General features: G+C 35.3%; 1 pseudogene; it reads right to left on the bottom strand.

Moving 5' to 3' along the window:
- Window positions 1-3,360: 3,360 nt before the first annotated feature.
- LOC141489814 (glyceraldehyde-3-phosphate dehydrogenase-like) lies at window positions 3,361-4,504 on the bottom strand (annotated as a pseudogene).
- Window positions 4,505-15,071: the final 10,567 nt, after the last annotated feature.

The following is a 15,071-nucleotide window of genomic DNA, read 5'->3' as shown; positions in this document are numbered from 1 at the left end:
AATGGAAAGAACTCAAGTTATCTTTTAAATCTCTTCCCTCTTGTGCCCACAGATCTTCCAGGAATAATAGGGAGAGAAATTTCCAAACTGTCCAAACTTGAATCAGTCTCCTTCTCTTCTCCAGTATTTGGATTGCCTCTGCAGAGTTCATCTCTAGAACCTAAACTACTCTCTGGTCCAGTCTACCACAAGAAAGTCAGGAAGACCAAAGCTCAAGGTAATGGCTGTAAAGGGCAGTAGAACAAAGAAGAATTAACCAATGTCTTATGTAGGGAAATAGATGTTGTGCCATTCTAGCTTAGCATGTGGCTCACTGAACATTGTGGTCACAAAATTCCCAAGGATGAAGGAAGAATGACAGTTTTACTCAGAAATATATTTTGCCATTTTTTTCTTCATGCATAATTATCATTCTAGATCCAAAGGAAAATGCTAGTCAGAGGTCATGGTGTGAAGGACATACATTACATCAATATCATCATCCTTTCTTTCCTCCTTCTCTCTCTTTATAGAAATCTACAGTCACTCTTACTACTCATTAAAACTAATCCTTATATCATTCCCAAGATCCTATTTCTTCCTCCTTCCTTGCTTTAGCAGTCATATCTTCTTTTGTATGTATTTTTTTTTTTAGGTTTTTGCAAGGCAAATAGGGTTAAGTGGCTTGCCCAAGGCCACACAGCTAGGTAATTATTAAGGTCTGAGACTGGATTTGAAACCAGGTACTCCTGACTCCAAGGCAGGTGCTTTATTCAATACCCCACCTAGCTGCCCTTTTGTATGCATCTTTAATCTCTTCCTCTACTACATATAAATATAATGAATTGTCTATTATCCTAAAAAATAAAAAGCTTTTCCTTGATCCCCTAAGCCATACAGCTCTCATCCTATCTCATTTATTTCTAACCAGTCTAACATTTATCTCAGAATTTCAGTTAGCAGGAACTTCAGTGGTCACCTTGCCTAATTCCTATCTGAAAAAGAGACCCATCTAAAACATATCTGACAGGTAATTGTTTAATCTTTGCTTGAAAAACCTTTTATGATGGGTAAACCACAAAATCCTAAGGTCATTTATTTCATTCTTGGATAGTTCTAACTTTTAGGAAGGTTTTTCTTACATGGGGACTAATTTTGCTTCTGTGCAACTTTTTCTAATATTCCTAGTCCTCCCTGCAATCAAGTAATACAGACAAATCCCTTTTGAGGGTAAACTATCAAATACTTGAAGAATATTTGATGAATTCTCTCTAAGTTGTTTCTTATCTTGATTAAACATACTTACTTTCAATCTTCATGTGTCATATACTCAAGAAACTTCAATACTCTGGTTGTCCACTATTTTTAAAATATCTTTCCTAAAATAGTATCCATAACAAAAAGTAATACTCTATTTGTGGTCTATGATCTTATACTAGTACAACCTAAAGTCATAATGTAAAGCAATTCTGGTTGCCAAAATATACTTTTGACTAACACTAAGATTGTTATTCCTTCTTTTAAAAAATTTTGTTTTTGTTTTTGTTTTGTTTTGTTTTGTTTTTGCAAGGCAAAGGAGTTAAGTATCCTCCTTTGCTTTTGAAGAGAACCAATGATTTCATGGGATGATGTCTTGATTAGAAAGTAAATTAGAATTAGGTGAGGTAGAGTAGTACAAAGTCATAAGTTTCAATTTTTCTCTAAGTCATCAAAATCCCACAGTGGCAAGACAAAAGTCAAGATGACTGGCAATAGCTAAGGATGTGGTATGTGTCTTCTTTGTTACCATTGCATCTACTGTGGGACAAACTCTCATTCCCACCAAACTGACCCTTTGTAGATTTTACCATCTTCATTTTTTTACTATCCAGACTTCCCATCACATCTATAATAATCTTTTTTATGCATGGGTCTGATGCAGGGGAAAGATGAAGATAACTGTGAATGTAGACTTTGGGTGGAGATGTAAATTGACCACTACCTACTCTTGAGATGTAAATTGACTACCATGGAAAAGATATAGAGAATTATGGTTCTAACAGAAACAAAATTTGTTATCTCAAAGGGTGCTAATCTTGTCAAATTGGGTGGAGATACCCATTCTTGATCTCCTTAGGCTTCACCTTCTACCTAATTCCAGGTCACCTGGGTTGGATTCCCACTCAGGGTGGAAATCTTCACTGACTTGTTGGCCCAGCCAATGCTGCTTGACTGTTCTTTTACCCCCCTCCCCCGCCTCTACCTATCCCTTCTTATGTGTTGTAACTTCTTTTTAATAAATTTTTGTTTTATTTTCACCCTTGCTTTCCTGAGTCTGAATAATGATTCCTCATAGGCAGAACTGAACACAAGGAGCCAATGGCTACATAATAGTGAGCCAGCCAGGAGCCTCTGCCCAGACTTGGGAAATTGGAACGAGCTGCATAGGTGAGAAACAGACCATTTTTTTTAGAGCCTAGATTTTTAGAAAAGTAGAAAAATTATTGGACCTCTAGCCCTCCTTCTGTGTACTTTTATCCAGAAAACAGAAAAAATTTAGTTTTGTGGGGAGTCAGCTAAGCTGGTCTCATGTGGTGTTTCATGGTAACCCTTGTGTGGGCCTGCCCTGTGTTCTGTTCAGATTGACCAGAGAAGGCAGGTGTGTTTGGTATGTACGACACTGTGGAGTGAGAGTTGTTAAGGAAGGATGTTTGGCCTATGTCCAATTGACATGTTTGCCTACCTATAAATTGAAGGCGGAAAATTTGGTACCAAGACTCTCCCCACCACCCAGTTCCCCCAGGAATTAGATTTGACAAAAGCTAAACACCTGAGCTTCTGGAAATTATCTTTGGGTGGAACTCTCTCTTTGAAGTTCTCTCTCTCATTCTCTATCACTTCCACCTCTACCAAGGTGGGGTGGGGAGAAGGAAAAATCTTCCTTTTTAGAACTTTGAAACTCAAACCTATGTCTCAGATGGAAGGCAGGCTTCACTAATAGGAAGGGTAAAATCTCCCCTAAACTTGTTTTGGCCCCATTGTGGACAGGGACCACCTATTCCTGGAGCTACATGTGTTTATCAAACTAAGCCCCATTCAGTTGGGCTGATAAAGTCCCACCCTTGGGAGGGGGAAGGGGAAATGGGCAGATTAAGTGAGAAGCCTCTTGGTCAATTAGTTAAGGAAAAAAAAAAGAGTGGGGAAGATAACTTTTTCTGGGACTAGGAAATTCAGATTTCATCTTTTAATTAAGCCTGTGCTAATAACTATTATCTCTGTAACAGACTAACTGGAATTGAACTTTATAAAGTTACTTAAGAATGCATTCAATTTTTAACTATTGGTTGGCTACTTCAAAATCTTTTTTTTTCACTGAATATGGTGACTTTATTGATGGTACACAATAAAGGACTCTAGACTTCTCCCCCCTACTACAGTGGTGCTTTGGGACAAGGATGTGAATGGGGCGCAGGATCCCTGGTAGAGGAACGCATGTTAGGGATGTGGGCTCCCCAGTGATGTAACTTTTTTTTTTTTTGGCTGGGGCTGAAGATTCATTCATGGCTTCCCATTTTATTCTTTGGAGGCCATGAAGACCATGAGGTTGACTACACGGTTGCTATAACCATACTCGTTGTCATACCATGAAATAAGCTTGACCAAGTGGTCATTGAGGGCAATACCAGTGCCTGCATCAAAGGTAGAAGAGTGGGTGTCGCTGTTAAAGTCACAGGATACAACCTGGTCCTCTGTGTAGCCCAGGATGCCCTTCAAGGGCTTACTTCACCACTTTCTTGATGTCATCATATTTGGCAGGTTTCTCCAGGCGGCAGGTCAGATCCACAACAGATACATTGGGAGTGGGAAAACGGAAAGCCATGCCTGTGAGCTTTCCATTCAGGTCAGGGATGACCTTGCCTACAGCCTTAGCAGCTCCAGTGGAAGCAGGGATGATGTTTTGGGCAGCACCACACCCATCACACCACAGCTTGCCAGAGGGACCATCCACAGTCTTCTGGGTAGCAGTAATAGCATGTACTATGGTCGTGAGTCCTTCCACAATGCCAAAGTTGTCATGAATGACCTTGGCCAAGGGGACCAAGCAGTTGGTGGTGCAGAAGGCATTACTGACAATCTTAAGGGAATTATCATACTTCTCATGGTTCACTCCCATCACAAATACTGGGGCATCAGCAGAAGGGGCAGAGATAATGACCCGTTTGGCTCCACCCTTCAAGTGAGCCCCAGCCTTTTCCATGGTGGTAAAGACACCAGTGGACTCTACAACATACTCAGCTCCAGCATCTCCCCATTTAATATTGGTGGGATCCTGCTCCTGGAAGATGGTAATAGCTTTTCCATTGATCACCAGCTTTCCATTCTCAGCTTTGACAGTGTGGAATCATATTGAAACATATAAACCATATAGTTGAGGTCAATGAAGGGAGTCATTGATGGCCACAACATCTACTCTGACAGAGATGAGTGCAGCCCTGGTCACCAGACGCCCAATGCGGCCAAATCTGTTGACTCCGACCTTCACCATCTTGGCTCAGGAATGCGACTGACCAGAGCAGCAGATCCTTGCAGGGAGCTTGGAGAAGAGCTGAGAGCTGCTATTTCAAAATCTTAATGAATTTATATGAGGTTCCTCAAGAAATTCTGATTGATTCTAAAAGTTATTTTTTGACTGGTCTTAATTGGTACATTCAAAATATGTGTGTGTGTGTGTGTGTGTGTGTGTGTGTGTGTGTGTGTGTGTTTGTGTATATTTAAACATCAATGGGATGTTTTCATGTCTCTCCACTGGCCTGGAGAGGTGGGAAAATATTTCTACATTTTTGAGACTTTGGTACCAGACAGGGTATCCAACAATCTCACTTTGATAAATTTGAAATCTTTATACAAAAGTGTTGTGTCGATGTCCAAACTCCTGTGTCTGTGTGTATGTAATTCAGATATGAAATAGTTACAGTTACCTGAGTTAAATGTTACTCTTTTTAGTTTGAGTTTTGAATTTAATTGCTTAAAAAGGTCAAAAATTAAGTAAGTAATGAAGTTGGGATATAAGCCTATAAGTTGCAAATTTTATGAGTAGACTTCCTGCCCTCAAGAGGCTTTTTCCAGAGGGCAGGAAGGCCTTTGAAAGGAAAAGGTCACCCTGTGTTTGAAAAAAAATCTACCTGAGAGCTAAATGAGAGTAATTTAGTCACCTTTGAAAGTTCTGTAATAAGTCTTGAGAATTTGTGTGTGTTATTAAGAAGGAAAATATAATTGGGATAAATTGTGCATTAAGGAAGGTGGGAATATTGAATCATATAATTATTATGTTTACTGATTTCTTTTGGTAAAGAGAAATGTACAATTTTTGTAATCTGATTTGTTTTGATGTTAAATATATATTAGCTGACTCCCCCCAAAACTAAATTTTTTCTGTTTTCTGGACAAAAGGACACAGAAGGAGGGCTAGAGGTCCAATAATTTTTGAATAATTTGAGATTGTTGATAATCTCACAAGGTCTTTTTGTTGGTAAAGGAAGAAAGTTGTAATAATCTTTGTTTCTCATCACATGTTTATGGAAGGGAATATATATGTATGTGCATTTATCAGTTATGTGATATTCTTTTGTAACTTCAAATAAATTATATTAACAGTGTTTTGTTCTTTTGTGAACATGTAAGCTATTTGAATACTGTAATGTTAAAGCCTGGAATTAACATGTGATTGCTTTGAAGGGATGGAAAGAGAAATATCACAAATTATGACTTCCTTGGGTTCATGGCAAAAAGTTGATTTCTTAAAAAAATATGAATTAGGGTTATTACTTTTTTTACATCTCAAAATCTGTTTATTACATTTCATTTACAGCACTGTCCTTGGGTATATGAGCAACAACTGAATTATATTTTTTCCCTGGATCTCTTATACTAAATTATAGCCTGGCATATTCTTGGTTCTCCTTAGTGCTCAAGCCACCTGAAGCTCTGGTTATAGGTAATTGCTATATTACAGTGTATTGATAATTGATCTGCCTGACATCAGATATGTTAAAATAGAAAGACAGTATGCCAATGAAGCCATTTAGCCCTATGGGGTTTGATGTAAAATTCTGCAGATGGAGTAAGTGACCTTTGAAAGAATGGCTCATTGAAAGGGATCGTCTGTATGACTTCATAAAGGAACATGTTCTCTTGTCCCTCTCTGCTCTGTAATAGCAAATTGTCATGATCATTCCAGGTGCATCATAATTAAGTATGAGAGTGAGCCAGTAGATCAGGATAATGCCTATTGGTTGTATTTTTAAACTGCTTTAAAGGAGAGATCCATTCTTCAACTAGAATTTTTGTTCATTCTAAACATGGTCAAAGCAAAATAGAAAATTTTGTTGCAAGTTACTTTTGAACTTTTGTTTACAATATATGTGGCAACTTATTGGAACTCATATTCTCACAAAAGGTATTTTGACTCTGGCTTAGGATCATAAAGTATAATTCTTTTTTTTAAGGTTTTTGCAAGGCAAATGGGGTTAAGTGGTTTGCCCAAGACCACACAGCTAGGTAATTATTAGGTGTCTGAGGTCAGATTGGAACTCAGGTACTCTTGACTCCAGGGCTGGTGCTCTATCCACTATGCCAGTTAGCTGCCCCGGTTTGCTTGAATCTTCCAGTCAATAATGATATTCTCTTTCTGATCTCAATTCGCTCTTTCCTTTGTAAATTTTCCAATATACTTCAATATTATAGTGATATGCATTGTTTATATATATCTATAAATAGAGCTATGTATGTATACACATGCATCACCCCCTTTACCCCCCAAGCTTATAATCTTCTTTAAAGACAGTGAATTTGTATTCTCTAAGCATTATATTTCCTAAACTGTCTAGTACAGTACTCTGCATACCATAGGCATTTAATTAATGTTTGCTGATTTTGTTATTGTTACTTTATACACTATTAATGGAAAGATATAGATAAAATTATAAAGGATGACAACTACTATAATCTGTATCAGTGTAAGTGGGAGTAGGGAGAATCTAAAATGGTGGATTAATTGCTTCCATGAAAGTTTCAAGAGCTGGAGCTCTTTGCAAGGACTAGAGCAAATATTCAATATTGGTTCTTTTTAAGTATGTATCAAATCTCCAATAGATCAGTGAATTTATAATAATTTATATCACTTAATTAATCAATATTTATTAAGAACCAACTATGTGTTAGGCATTGTGCTAAATGCCCAGGAATACAAAAGGAGGCAAAAAATAAACCAGTCCATACCCTAAAGGAATTCATGATCTAATGCAAACAGATAAATACAAGCAAACTATGTACAAATAGAAAATAACTGAGAGAGGGAAATTACTAGAATTAAGAGAAATTAAGAAAGATTTGCTGTGAAAAAATGGGATATTTGTTGGGGTTTAAAAGGAAGACAGAGAAGCCAGTAGCAGAGTTGAGGTGGAAAAGCATGTCAGGAATAGGAGACAACCAACCAGAGAAAATGAACAGAGCTAAGAGACGGAGTATCTTAGACATTAGACAATTTCCTTGGATGTTTCCTTTCTAGGACATGTTATTAGGCCATTGTTTATAAGTGGGTCTTCACTTATCTTTTTAATCTGTTCATGATATCCTGGAGATGAAATATTGAATGCACACACATAAACACATCCATATGTATTTATATACACATATACATATATACTTTAATATAAATATATATTTATAAAATATTTACTCACATATACTTTATATATATTTATATTTTATATAAAAGAGACATATGTGCATGTGTATACATACATACCTCTAGCTATATATATATATATATATATATATATATACATATAAACATACATATATACTTCAAAGAAGAGCATTAGAGTATAGTAGAAAGTGAGATGGTTTAGAGGTAAGAGGAATTGGGATTTGTGATTACATTGTAGTGGGGGTACTTTCTCCACCTTTTGTGGAGAACACCTTTTGTGTTACATTTTGTAACCTTAATCCCTTTAGTAGATGATTTCAATGAATTTCCATGACCAAAAATATATTTATTACCTTATGGGAAAAGTGTTAGTTGGATGACAGTCTATCGTTGAGCTCATGCCAAAGCCTGTTTGTTAGGATCTGTTAAGTTTTGTATTCTACTGGTATGATTCATTTTTGCCAAGGGTTACCTTCATGATATAATTAGGTATCAGAGTAGGGTATTAGTTAGGAGTTATTAAGGATTATTTCAAAATACAAAAATCCCATTTAAGGACCACACCAATTATGACAACCATAGGATTTTTTGATTCTAGACCAATGCCCCAGAGGAACAGTGATTGATTATTTTTGGTGAGGATACAGAACGAATTATCACTAGGACTCTCTGTTAGTTGAACTGTAATATATTCCATATACTGCAGATTATTATATTAAATATTATTATTCTAATATTATATTGAAATGAAGATAAAATGTAGGTATGGGCAGTGAGGTGGTGCGGTGGTAGACAGAGTGTCAACCCTGGAGTCAAGAGGACCTGAGTTCAAATGTGACCTCAGGCACTTACTAAGTGAAACCAGGCAAATCCCTTAACCCTTTTTGCCTCAGTTTCCTCTTCTGTAAAATGAACTGAAGAAAGAAATGGGAAACCATTTTAATATCTTTGCCAAGAAAACCTCAAACCAGATTCATGAAATCAGGCATAACTGAAAAATAAAAATATAGGTGTAGAAGCCAAAATAATAACTCTTTTAAAGAGGAAGAACATTTATAATATATGTCAAATTTCTTCTAGCTGAAGCATAACATCTTGGAAGTATTATTTGTAACCAAATATAAATTCACAACTTCCAACTTGTACCTGCGAAACTATGAAACTTAACTGTAAATTTTCATGGTGAGACAACTAGGCTCTTGCTGAAACCTGCTTTTCAATATCCTAAGAATTGGTTAATGAGAGGAAGACTTCAGAAAATCAATGAATCATTTTTCCAGCACAGTGTTCATAGAATAATTTAACATTTTGTAAACCAAAGAAGCTTAATGTTTTGATGTCTTAGATACTGAGTCAAAGATACTTAGAGTTTTGACACTTGAACAAAATGAAGACACAGTAGCAAGAAATATAGTTAAAGCAAGAAACCTAACATGTCCCTTGTGGGTAGCTAGGATGGGTAGAGCAAGGCTATGTGGATCTAATAGGGAATCAAGCTCCATCCTAAGAGAAGAGTCTAAGGAATGGTGGTAGTATCTAACCTCTACAGCTGCAAAACCTGGACACACTATCAACTGTACTTTTCTGGGAGATTTTCATCATTGTCAACAGACCATACTTAGCATTAAATGTCAAACAGGATCACCCACAAGATTTTGGATCATGGCCAATCTACCAACCCAAAGCAAGGTTTTTTTGCAACCCAATATTGCAGGGGTGAACATGTGTGGAGAATGGAGGACAGCGCAAGCTGTGTGATGAGCCAAAATGGGGGTAACCACAAGCAGGGTGGGCAGGAGAAATAACACAAAGACGTGCTGGGACTTAGGATCAAATGACAAGATATAGCAGAGGACTGCTGGAAAATAACTAGTGGGCTGACCAACCTAGAGAGCAACAGTCACAGATGGGTGAATCCTTTAAAGCAAAGGACAGACTGTGAGTAAAAATAGAACTACTGAGAAAGTCAGACTCTAAAATGGGTATCTGGAAAGACGGAGCAGTCTTTCCACTGATACATTTTGGACAAGTGCATGGTCCACCTAGTATAATTCTCAGAAATATAGTTGTCATCACTGTTGGTAAAATTATCTTTGAATATGAAAAGACTATTTTCTAAATATGGAAGATACCTCTTTCACATACTCTGTTTCTCTTTTCTCTCTGCCTTTGCCCCTCTCTCTGTCTTTGCCTTTCTGACTCTAGCTCAGTCTCTCTGTATCTCTGTAGCTATTGATATAGATATAAAAATATTCACAATTCAAGATCATTGACAAATTATTTTATCTCTCCAAGCTTTAACTTCTTTACCTATAAAATGATGGACTGAATCAGATGATCTTCAAGTTTTCTTCCTGCTCTAGATTCCATGATCCAGTGAATATTAGTCATGTTAAATTGAAAAGTTTGTGAAAATGGAAATCTTAGGCAAATAATTCTGATTTTTCATAAAAATTATAAATTTAAAATAAAATCTGAAGCCATCTGGAAATTATCAAAATTCTATGTAAAGGAAATGATGCCATGTGCTGTATATAATCAATTTAGCACACCAATAAAAACACACATACATTCTTATAAACCTCCAAGAAGCAAAGAATTATTTTCTATAGGACTTTTCATTTAAATTCTTCTCCTATTGGTATGCAGTAAATTTTCCTTGTCATACAGCCATAGCTAAAGTACCTTTTGTTTGATGCAATCCTACTGAATCATTAAAATATCAGTATTCTTTATGTTTTGCAAATATTTGTGGACACCATCAAGCTACATGAAACACAATGCAGTAACAAACGTCCATTTTATGACCGCTGTCAGACTATATATTGTACAATGCCCCAACATTATCAGCAATTTAAACCTAAATTATCACAATGAAAAGTCCATGAAACACGACACATCTATAATCTCCCCAAGTCCATGTATTGAAATGTTAGAATTGAAGGCTTGGGCAATCAATTCAGACAGAAATGTCATTTGCCAGAGGGATTTTTTACGCAGGGAGAAAAAAAGGAGAAAAGACAACGAAAGGCATGAAGCTGAGGGCTATTTTTTGAGAACAACTCTAAACCCTGAAGAAGAGGATTTTTATGTGCTGAAAGAAGAAGCAAAGGTGAGAAAGGGAAAAAAGGGACAGGAGGGGAAAAGCTGTTCTGTTTGTTTCTCTATTCTATTCATTGTTGATGTTAAATTAATAAAGATGTTTGGGTAGCCATAGGCAAGGCTGATTTGTGGAGTTCCTGCAGGTTTTTCTCTTGGCGAACAATTCTACTATAGAGAAGGTGAAGAGATTGATGCTTTAAATGATGATGATAAATTACCCATAATGTATGGTTCATTGCAAATACTGTGCAAATACTCCCCATGTTGTTCAGGAATGCTGCTGGCTAAGGTGCAGAGGGGAACCCAGTCAAAGTGGGAAATGTTTTGTTGTGTAATTAGCCATAACTAGTGTAGATCTCGGCCATAAACACACATGATGAATCAATTTGCTCTCTGTCCAGAAGTCTCTTTTTCATAAACCAAAATGGTTAACGTTCTTTGTTTCTTTGCTAAATTTCTTTCTTGCTTTTAAAAAAAAAGGTGAAATCACCTTCATTCTCCCATTTTGCTGGGCCTTCTCTTGTGAAAGGTTTCAGAGGTGGTGAAAGAATCAATTTCATTGACTACAAATGACGGTATTAATCACATGGAGCCATCAGGATGGATAATGGTAAATATGTTTAGGGGAGCAAGATTTGGAGCAGACTCTAGCCCATTCGAGGTTTCTTCTTTATTGTAGCCCTTGGCAGCAGCCGTCAGAAGGGTTAAAGAGTATCAGAATCCAGCTCCCAAAGAGAAAGAGAAATGCTAGAGAAAGGAGAAAAGGCAAACAAGTTTGAAAGAAAGTGTTCTGACTTTCAAATGGGCCACCTAATCAAACAGCAAGGGAATTTTGATTTAGCTAGGTTTGAAAGTAGGTTCTTTACTCATGATTCTTAGAAAAGAGTGTTCAAGATTCTCTTAGAACGCTATATGAGTTTTGAAAATATTATTAAACGTCTTTAATAGGAGGACCAAATGTTCTCTCTACCAATTCAAAGATTAAAGTCCATTGGCCCAATTTTATCTTCTTACAAAAACTGTGTCATTCATGAGATTCTCAGATCATAAGATGGCTACCCCTTGGAATTTCTTAGCAAAATTTTCTCATTTGGGACTTCTGACTCTATTGTTAATCTTAAGATGCTACTACTGGTGACAAAATTATTTCCTAATGAAAAATATAGAAGTTTCCATTAAAATGGCATTTTTATTGAGCTGTTCTTTTCATATATAAAGGAAATAATTATGGAGAAAGAATAATGAATTGTGGAACTTGTGATTTGTTACCTTAATACAATTAGAAATTTCATTTATAGAAAAAATATAACTTTTCATGAAAATTTGTTTAAAGGAAATTTTTCTTTTGTATATAAACAGAATTGGAATCTTTCTGGAAAAAGTTTTTCTTTTGAAGAATATGTTCTGAAGAAGAATTGTGAATTGCAGGAAATGAATAAATACAAAAAATACATGTAGCAATGTATCCAGATCATGGCTAGTATCAATTTGATATAAAATTTAAGAAAAACACTTATAGTAAATAGTTTTTCTCTTTTGAGATTATTTTCTTTTATTCTGATTGAGAGGAAGATAAAGTAGGGAAGACATTTCTGATGAGGATAATAAATGTTAATGTGACCTTGAAAACATAAAAGTCAATTAGGAATTTTTGATTCATTTATTTCAGAAAGTTTGAGATGAACTTAATATCATTTGTTCTCTGTTGTAAATTGTGTTATCAGCAAGCAACAAAAGAAACTCTCTAAAGCACTCTTTTCAGTCCAAAAATATTTCTTTATTTTCCATTTTGTATAGATAGCAATTTGTGAACTAGTTTAATTTAAATCCTTTAATTAATTTAGAGCCATGTTAAGAATTCTTTATATAGAATACCTTGTCTTTCTCTTTATGCTTTTGTTAAAACATGAACATTTTCCTCTATGAGAGCATTTTTCTTTGGGGCCACAGAAAATCATCTGAATAATTCTTTATATTATTCAAAGAAATATGTGTATACTCAGTGATTTTGAAATGGGACTTGGACAAAGTCATGAACCCCAAACTGGAGAAAACCACATTTATGTGCTAAATTCATTCTGAAATTATTTTTTTCATAAAAATATAAAGAGCTATATAATTTTCTGAAACACTTCTAGCAAATCAAAGCAGAGGCAGAATATCATATCACTTCCCCCCACTTACATTTTTTAAAATGAAACAGCAAGCCTTGAAAATGCTTCGAGAGATTAGGAGAAAACTTGAAAGTGAAATACAACCCGATTATATTGCTCTTAGAAAATTAAGGGACTGTTACCAAAAATCAACAAATATCTTCCCAGGAAACTTTTATGTTTTGCTTTTACATTGTTTCTAGTTGTAAGTCTCTATATCTTTTAAGGTCCATAATCTTTAACTGGAGTTTGGCATTTTTCTGCCTTATTTCTATATAAGAAGGTGATGCTTAAATATTTCAGATTTTGCTGGAGTCATCTAGTATATCCTTCTTGGGTACTGAATATCACAGTGGTAGAATGTCATGCAGGGATTGTATGTATTTGTGGTTCTCTAAGGATGTAGGATTTTCTCTATCAACATAATGTTATTTATCATTTTCAGTTTTCTTAGCATATCATTCTTTTCTGACTTATCATGGAATGTGATAGGTCTGCTGGAGACATCAAAGTCATTCTGTTAAAAGTGCTCATTGGGGAATAGTTAAATGAATGATATTTTTCTACTACTGTTTCCTGCACTAAATTTCAGAGTTATACTTCAGCATCAATTACCTAATTATTTTACAAATCACTAGAATTTTTTTCTTCCTTTATATTTTAATTAAAGACAACATCATCCTTAAAGACAAGAAATATTTGCTAACTTTTAAGATTTAAAATATTTGATGAAGAGATGAGGAAATGTAAGAAAAGCAATGACTGTAAGATGTCTTTTCTGACATTGTTGAAAGAGGCCCAAACCTTACCGTTCTAATTTAGGATGTGTCAGCTGCTAGAGCGCCAAGGCAAGCAGTTTAGTCATTAAAAATTCACAAAGACAATTACATGACTTTGCTTAGATGAAACAACAGATTGATTGCATTTTTTTCACTTTGAAATTATTGCTTTCAACATTGTGAAGATGTAGCTACAAAAGTATAGAAATGGTACAAAGTAACACTAGATTGCACTTCATTTTACAAGGGCTTCCAAATGAGGAAATTGTCTTTTAAATGCATTTCAGTCTAAATAGTAATGGAAAGAGAACAGTTGGTGAGCCATTTCATGTGAAATAGTTGCCAAGGACTCTACTACGACTGGAAATATGAGAGAAGAGAATTGTTCTATTGTTTTTAGGCATGGGCCATGAAGAGCTCATATTAATAGTTTGTAAGCTACCTTCTATTGCTGAAAAAAATAAAATTCTTGTGTTAATTAAAAGATCAGAATTGAAAGTCAAGTTCCATTCTGCATGGTTCATTGGTGGAAAGTTGCAAAATGGTTGGTTATTTGTTTTAGAGTCAGTGACTACAGGCTCTTTGCTCCTTGCATTCATTTCTCAGGGCTTTTGTGCAGCAAGAGATTTGAAACAAATTTAAAAAAAAAAGTGGAAATGGAAGTTTTTTTCAGATGGGGATAATAAATCAGTAAACTGAGCCACAGTTGCAACAAGCCACATATTCTAGGGAAAGCTGCCAAATAAAACCTAGTATAAGTAAAACCAAGTCCTTCAGCCTATGGGAATTTACTGTGAGAATACTGGATGTGTCTTTGGATCATATTGGATTCAGAAGTCAAAAAGCCAAGTGATAAACATAGAGGAAAATGGACAAGCATTGTGATTCATCATCTAGGCATCTTGTCAAGTTATTCCATACAATCTTTAAATTGTCTCTTGTGTGAAATGATTTCCTAAGCAAAATGATGATTTCATTCCCTTTCTTTCAAAACAAAGTTTCTCTTTGGAAATTATTTTTAGAATTTTCTCCATTTTAAATTGAATATAGGATTTTTTTTCATCCTCCAAGATTTCCATGATTTTATATTTCAGAAAATTGCTCTGGTTACTAGATTACTATCTAACCTGATAATAAAAATACTGTGTTTTAATTCCACATAAAAAAATTACTTTTTAAGATATTTCTTTAATTATTACAATGTAAGAACATCCTTTTATAATATTTTCTCTTATAATTTATTTTTCTCAGTAATATAGCTTTGAAGGCTACAGAAATTGGAGGGTTATTTTTGCCTTGTAGTTGATCTTCTTTGTCACATCAAAAAATTATTGAGGATGGATGCAATTTGGATCTAAAACATGTCCTGTA

This window comes from Macrotis lagotis, chromosome 5 (assembly GCF_037893015.1).
Source record: "Macrotis lagotis isolate mMagLag1 chromosome 5, bilby.v1.9.chrom.fasta, whole genome shotgun sequence".
NCBI lineage: Eukaryota > Metazoa > Chordata > Mammalia > Peramelemorphia > Peramelidae > Macrotis > Macrotis lagotis.
This window is presented reverse-complemented; position numbering and strand designations above follow the sequence as displayed.